General features: G+C 42.7%; 1 long non-coding RNA gene across 1 annotated transcript in view; it reads right to left on the reverse strand.

Annotated features, from left to right (window-relative positions):
• Positions 1–630: 630 nt before the first annotated feature.
• The window catches only part of LOC306799290, a 22,633-nt gene continuing 15,792 nt past the window's right edge, over positions 631–7,471 (reverse strand). Inside the window, exon 3 of the long non-coding RNA XR_013773573.1 lies at positions 631–706. This is a non-coding gene — a long non-coding RNA (uncharacterized lncRNA). The remainder of the gene's footprint in view (positions 707–7,471) is intronic.

The raw sequence follows: 7,471 nt of genomic DNA on the forward strand, positions 1-7,471 counted from the left end.
TACTTGTGAGTCCTTTACCTTGAGGATTTTTGTTTCTTGTTTGGCTATCTTTTATAGATAAAACCTTAAATCAGTTCATGGCACACATAGTTGTCAGCTTTGAGCACTCAACCAAGCTCACCTGTTTGATTCAACAGGTCAGAAGTCGCTAGGGAGGATCTCATGCCCACTCAAATTCAATTTTCTCCTCTCCTTGGTAACTTATTTATGCAGGAAAATAATTTTGTATCGAGACATATATCCTTGAATTAAGTGTGGTCAAAGCAGGCAGTAGGCTGAAAGAAAGTGATGGCAGGGACACCCAGACATAGAGGGGATCACACAAGTTTGCTTCCCTTGAAAAGGTGGCAAGTTTCCTGTTGTATGCTGGTAGAGAAACAGATGGAAAAAACCATCAGATAGGTTTGGCATTTGATTGCTCCTTAGCTTCCAGGGCTGTCACACCCAGCAGTGACTCCATGGGGTGCTATTTCCTCTGGGAGGGCTCCTGATGCCAGCTGAAATGCCTCACAGCTATCTGACAAAAGGTGTTGAAATGGTGCAAAATTCTTCTGCCAGTTCAAGTATGCTCAAAAGACGTTTGAAGAAGCAGTTTTGTCCCTAAAGGCTTTCTTTTCTTTCTTTCTTTGGTTTTTTTTTTTTTTTTTTTTTTTTTTCTTCATCAGGTGTAATCTGTCCTTGTCCAGATGGCATTAACATTACTGTCCTGGGTAATTCAACAGAAAAACAGTCATGAGTTCACAGCAGAGCTGCATTATAGTATTTAGTGGCTTGTTATCCACAGACTTAACCAGAGCAAATCCATATCCTGACACACTCTACAATGTCTCTATGTGCAGAGAACTCACAAAAAACAAAATCTTGTTTCAAGATCTTCCAACAATTACCACCTTCTCCTTCAGTAGGCTGCTGAATCTTTTTGTGTCCCTCTTCTAACAGGAAAAATGGGAATAATATTTACTTTTCATGTAATGAGGTAGGAAGCATTGCTACCTGTACAACTTTCAGCTTCTCAGTATTAACTCACATCTATTAATCTGTTCAGGAGTATTTTGTTAGTCTCAAGAGTTGCAAAAATTTTTGCTTCTGCTGTTACCTGTGTGGGAGTAGATCAGGATTAACTCTTCTGAAGTCAATAATAAAACCAGGCTGAGTAAATGCAGAATCAAACATTCCCAGTAACGAAACACCCCAGACTCACTCTCACAGGAGCTGAACTTTCTTGAGCCATTTTCAAAATCTTCACAAATTAATGTGACAAAAGATAGCTGGTTTATGTTTTCACTCCTTTGGGAACCTGTACAGATCTAACACTATTGGATCTGACCTGTTTCTCAAGGTGGGAGTTTAATTTTCTAACTGGTTAGGTTTCCATTCTGGGAGTTTTACTCCCGTGCACAGACACTTGAATTTCATTAAAGAATATGTAATCTACAGTAAGAATAATAAGTGAGCTCACTTTCACAGTGAGCTCAAACAAGGCCAGAAAAGAAAGTGAAAGGGCTTTTACATTTTCCTCAACGAGTTCTAGAAGCTGTGTCCTGGGGTGCATTAGGCACAGCATCACCAGCCAGGCAATAGAGGGGATTGTCCTACTCTGCTCTGCACTGGTGTGGCCTCACCTTGAATGTTGTGTGCAGTTTTGGGTACCCCAATGTAACAGTATAAGGCTATTGGAGAGTGTCCAAAGGGAGGCCATGAATATGGTGAAGGACCTTGAGGGGAAGCTGAGTGAGGAGGGGCTGAGGTGACTTGGTCTGTTCAGCCTGGAGGAGACTGAGGGGAGACCTCACTGCAATCTGTAACCTCCTTGTGAGAGCCAAAGAAGGGGCAGGTACTGATCTCTGTTCTGTTGTGACCAGTGAGAGGACCGAAGGAAATGGCCTGAAGTTGTGTCAGGGGATGTTTAGGTTGGGTGTCAGCAAAAGATTCTTCACTCAGAGAGTGTTTGGGCACTGGAACAGGCTCCCCAGGGAAGTGGTCATAGCATCAGCCTGGCAGAATTCAAGAAGTGTTTGGACAATACTCTCAGGAACATGCTGTAATGTGCAGGGAATTCTGCTGTGCAGGCCCAGGGGCTGAACTCAGTAATCCTTTTGGGTCCCTTCCAACGCAGTTTATTCTGTAACTCTATGAAAAATCTTTCACAGCATTTACCACTCATGAATAACACACGCGGAATGCATCCAACCATTTCATCTCCACCATATCCATTTGACTCAGCTATTGCTGAATGATGGGGACAGTTTCAAACATAGAGTCCCTCCTCAGCTCTACAAAGCATCAGTTCTAACATCTCTGTCCATATAACCTTGCTGTCTTAGGTCAAGCAATCCAGTGGCACTTCCCAGGTTTCATATGCTGATTTTATCATCCAAAACATTCCTGGTAGAATAGCGTTATGATGCGTTCAGCCTCTCAACATGAGGAAGATCATAAAACTTCAGATTTAGCTGCAGATATATTACATTGTCTCAGAGAGCTGAGACATAGTAAGTAAATCTCATATACATGGTTCCTGCTGCTTACAGATCTTGAATGGTTTGTTGGTTTTTGTTTCACTTAAATGTGTACTGAATTCTCTCTGTAACATTCTTCTGTCTTTTGTAGACTTCCAGAACATCCTGAAGTTCAGTAAAAATGTCTCTGTTTTGGTATAAGGTGGATTTTATGTCAAAGCATGCATTATCTTCTGGGAAAAAAACCCCAGGTGGTCTGTAGCTCTGGACTCTGCAGGTCAGAAGGAAATCCTGAGGACATGCAAGAGGAGGAAGGCAGCTCTGGGGCACGGATGCATGCAAAGCAGCCATGGCCACACAAGAACAGAAAATTTTGAGGGTTATTGATATCAAATAGCTTGGAGAAAAGACTGTAGCCTCTGGTTACTGTGACCAATCCAAACCAGACAGGGACAACAAATGGTTCCAAGCATAGCCCTGTACTGCTCCTCTGTATAAGCGGCCACAGCATGGGCTAAGGGCAGAAGACACTGAGCCAGTCATACAGGAAGAGTTAAACTCTGAATGCAGTGGGGATCCTGGCTTCTGTGCAGCTCAGAGACCACTGCTGTAGCAACACCGATAGCATTGCATTCAGCCTCTGCTGCTGCCAAGAATGTAGGATGCAAACTCCTTTTCTCTCACCCTCCCTCAGCTACATCCAGTCTTGGCTCCCTCTGCACAGTGGCTGCCAGGACACTGATCCGCAGGACCCTGAGCTCCCCCTCCACTCAAACACCCCCACCTTGCTCCAGTGCCTGTGCACAGGCTCCCACTGCAGCCACCACACCCCTGTTTTGCCTAGGGGGGAAATTAGTGTTTTTACCTAGGGGGGAAATGAGTGTGGGGGAGCAGGATTCCTCCACCCAGCCACAGCTGTGCTGTGGCAGAGCCCAGATCATCCCCTTATTGCTGCCCTGGACACCCCAGAATCGTTGCCTTATAAAGAGCACTTTGTCTGTGGCTCACACTCATGCCCTGTGTACATAGAGAGAAATTGAAATGTTCCAGGCTCCGCTGTCATCTTCTGAGCAGAGCAGTAATATATGGCCTTGCAGCTCCCTCTCACCAAATCCACTGCAGAGGGTGAGTTCCTCTCTTCAGCCACCATGCTGGCACCAGCCTGATGAGCCAGCTGCCATGAGGGACCCCCAGGATGGCTTTGCTCAGCCTGGATCATTGCCATTGATATTTCTCCCTAAGATGATGGCTGGCTGAGAGTCTTCATAAGAAAAAGTCTCAAATTCCTGGTATCATATCACCTTTCCAACACACAAACCACTTTGACAGCTACTTGGTATTAATACTGTACAGTTTGCTGAAGGGAACTGTAGTGGAAGATTACCTCAAAATCTCAGCCAGGACAGTTCACATCTTTCCACTTAAAATCCGTAAGTATGCAGAAGACCACAGTTTCACCCTCAGCAACTCAGCATGTATTTCATGGCAAGAGAAGGGCAGCACAGCAGGAGGTTGGATATGCTGGACCTCAAATTGTAACTCAGTAAAACAGCTCAGAGTAAAATGGCTGCTGCTATTGGGAGAAATGAATTTGGCATAATATCTCTTCATAACAGCATCACAGCTGAGGCTGTGGCACAGGGGAGTGGCATTGGATAGCTCTCACTCTACTGTCATGACAGGAGAAAATCAAGCTCAAGGGCCTTATGTCTTTCCAGTGATAAATATCATTAAACTCTTCCTTTATTTACATGAACTCCGGGCAACACCTGGTTTGTACACAAGAATGCATGTCTACTGGTGGTAAAGAAATCCCTCTGTCCTACTGATCTCTTGCCATTAACTCCAGATAAGAAAACCTTGTGAAATGTGTGACTTAAACCTCTCTCTAAGCTGAGACTTAGACTAAATATGTATTATTCTTTTAGACTTATTATTATTACATCCTGCATTCAGTTCTAATTATACAAGTAGTGACCTCTTCTGTTTACAGAAGGGGAAGCTGATGAGGTAACCATTTCTTTTTTTTTTTTTTTCATTTTTGGCTATAGGAGCCCTTCTGACACAAATGTGTTAAAAGCTTTTATATCAGCTGAGTTATGTTGAAAGCCCAGCTTTAGCTTCAGGCTTATGTTAACAGATTCTTATAGAAGTAATTCTTGTTAGCTCATCAACACTGTATTTCCTCAGCAAAGATGTTTCAGAGCATTCACTGCTGTAACTTCCCATATGATCTCTTCTCTCATTCCCAGGCAAGGCTGGGACAAATACCTGCCATACAGAGAAATGAGTAACCAGAGGCCATCACAACTCATCACACCTTCCTGGTTTGCTTTTGTCTTACCAGACTAGTGTGTGCCTGTCCTAAATCAGGCTGATATTTGGCCATCAACAATTTACAAGAGTATGTAGTGACAAGACAGGGGAAATAGATTCAAACAGAAAGGGAATAGGTTTAGATTAGAGGTTAGGAAGAAGTTCTTTACTGTGTGAGTGGTGAGGCACTGGAACAGGTTGCCCAGAGAAGTTGTGGATGCCCTATCCCTGGAAGTGTTCAAGGCCAGGTTGGACTGGGCTCTGAGAAACCTGGTCTAGTGGAAAGTGTCCCTGCACATGGCAGGGGATTGGAACCAGAGGGTCCCTAGGTTGCCATCCAACACAAGTGATTTGATCTCCCAGCCATTTCCTAGTGTGTGACAGAGGTGAGCAGAACAGCCCATTAGGGTCCACCTCCTCTGGGATGGCAGAGAGAGAGGAGAGAGGATATACCTGGAATGCAGATATAGGGAGAGAAGATCTTGACATGACATAACCTCTAATATACTGCAAAGACGTACAAATACTGAATTTTGAATAAAAGCATATATATTATACATATTATATTTATTTAAGGTTTTATACACACACACATAAACATAGAAGAGTCAACACTTTAAAGCCATTTACAACAGATTAGCTACCTCTTGGTTCAGTGCCCACAGATCTATGTCATCTGTAGCAATACGAAGAAGAGAATCAAGACAAAAAAAAAAGCTCTTGAGTTAAACCTGGATTTAAATTGTTTTCCTCTACAAAGCGGGCATGTGTGCTCTGCTGCCTGGCAAAAGACCCAGAGCAAATTCTGGAGGACAAAGGAGATAAACAAACGGCAGTTTAAATTAGCAAACCACAGACTGATACACAGCATATGCCACTAGAGCCAAAGTGAAAGCTTAGGGAGAGGCTTCACAAGGCAAGAAGATTGTTTTGCCAGAAGCATGATAAAAACTTGCCTGCAGCCTAGAAACAGGCTCAGATCAGCAGTGCCCATCTCTCCACAGCTACTATATTTACAAGACTAAAATTATTTTCTGCAAAAACTTCAGGCAGGTTGTTCCAGGATATGCAGTTACCATCCAGATTTTGTGAAGAAAATCCAGGTGTGCAGCTATAGACTTCCAATATAGAGTGTGGGGAAACAGTTATTTTGGGAAAGAAATACTTGTAATCATTTCAGCAAGTGAGAAGGGTTGAAAAACATGGGTTTAATAATAGAGAGTCAATTCAGTTGCATAAATAAGTAATTTATTTCCCTCAGAATGTCCTACAGAGTTCTGTCTGACCCCATCTTCTCCTTCTGTAGGGCATGACTGTCCTATAGACCCCGTGCTTTGTCCATCAGTGCATGTAGGTGTCTCACCCACATGTTAGGACACCATGGGTATCAGTAAATGATCCCTTGGTGTCAGAAGCAGAGCACTCACCATAGCCAGACAGGCCCATGACAACAAGAAAAAACAATACTAAATAAAAATATAGAAATTATGGGAGTAAAACTCCACAAATTTACAAAGAGGAGATGAATAGCAAATGGATAAAATGTTGCTACTACCAAGTGTGACTAGAAAAATATTAGAGCAAAGACCAGATTCCAATGTTGTGTACACTAATGTTCTAGAAAAAGTGTTTGTACTGATGTTTGCAGATTTGTCCCTTGGCCATGAGCTGGGCTCAGAGAGCTGTGATGGGAGGCACAAGCCCCAGCTGGAGTCCAGGCACTGGGGGTACCCCAGGTGTCATAGGGTACCTGCTCTAGCTGACCCCACTTTGACCACACAGTTTGCAGAGAGGCTCTCAGGTCTGTGATTGCATGTGGAAAAAATCTACTCGCTGTCTCTAAGTTATGATTTCTTCTATCCAGAAACATGACACAGCTGATGAGCATATAATCAACGTCATAGTCAAGGTATTTGCCAGAAATAGCACACTGATAATGGCAGGGGTAGACAATGGACCACAGCTTACAAACTTAAAAGCCAAAGCCTTTGCAAATCATGCAAACATTTTACTTCAAATGCAGGATATTCACTATGCAACTATGCTATGGATAGTAGTGCTACAACAGCTAACTATTTTAAAAGATTATAGTGTGCAGATTTTAGGGAAGCCACATGTTTTGTGAAAAATAAATAAAAATACATAGAAGAGCTCATGTGAATGATAGAAAATAAAAGAAGACTCAAGTGCCAACAGCCTATAAAATAGTCTTAAGAAAATCTGGAGTGAGTTATATCAGAGGAAAGCCCGTGAAGAGAGGAAAAGAGAGGGAACATAAACACATAGAGAAAGTTTCATCAGTGTAGGTCATGGAGATGGACTAGTTAGAAATGTAAGATGGGATATATGAATAAAAGATATTATGTAGCTAAGGGAAAGGTGGACATAAAGGTGGACATCTGCTTGTGACAGATGGTAACAGCTGAAAGATTGAGAAGGATATGAATAAATGAGAAATTTATTCAAAGAAGTACTCTAAAGAAAATGCAATCACATCTTCAAAATATTTTGAAAGAAAGTCTGGCTCAGGGGGATTTCTGAGAGGAAATGGCATGGAAGAAAGACTGAAAACTGGTAAGCCTCTAAAGAGAGGAAGGGAGAAAAGGGAGGGTGGTATTGAGGGGAAGGGAGAGGGAGGGAGGAGGGACAGAAGAAGGAAGGAAGGAAGGAAAATGAAGAAGAAGAATGAAAGGAAA

This window comes from Erithacus rubecula (genome assembly GCF_903797595.1).
Source record: "Erithacus rubecula genome assembly, chromosome: 3".
In the NCBI taxonomy this organism is placed as follows: Eukaryota; Metazoa; Chordata; class Aves; order Passeriformes; family Muscicapidae; genus Erithacus; species Erithacus rubecula.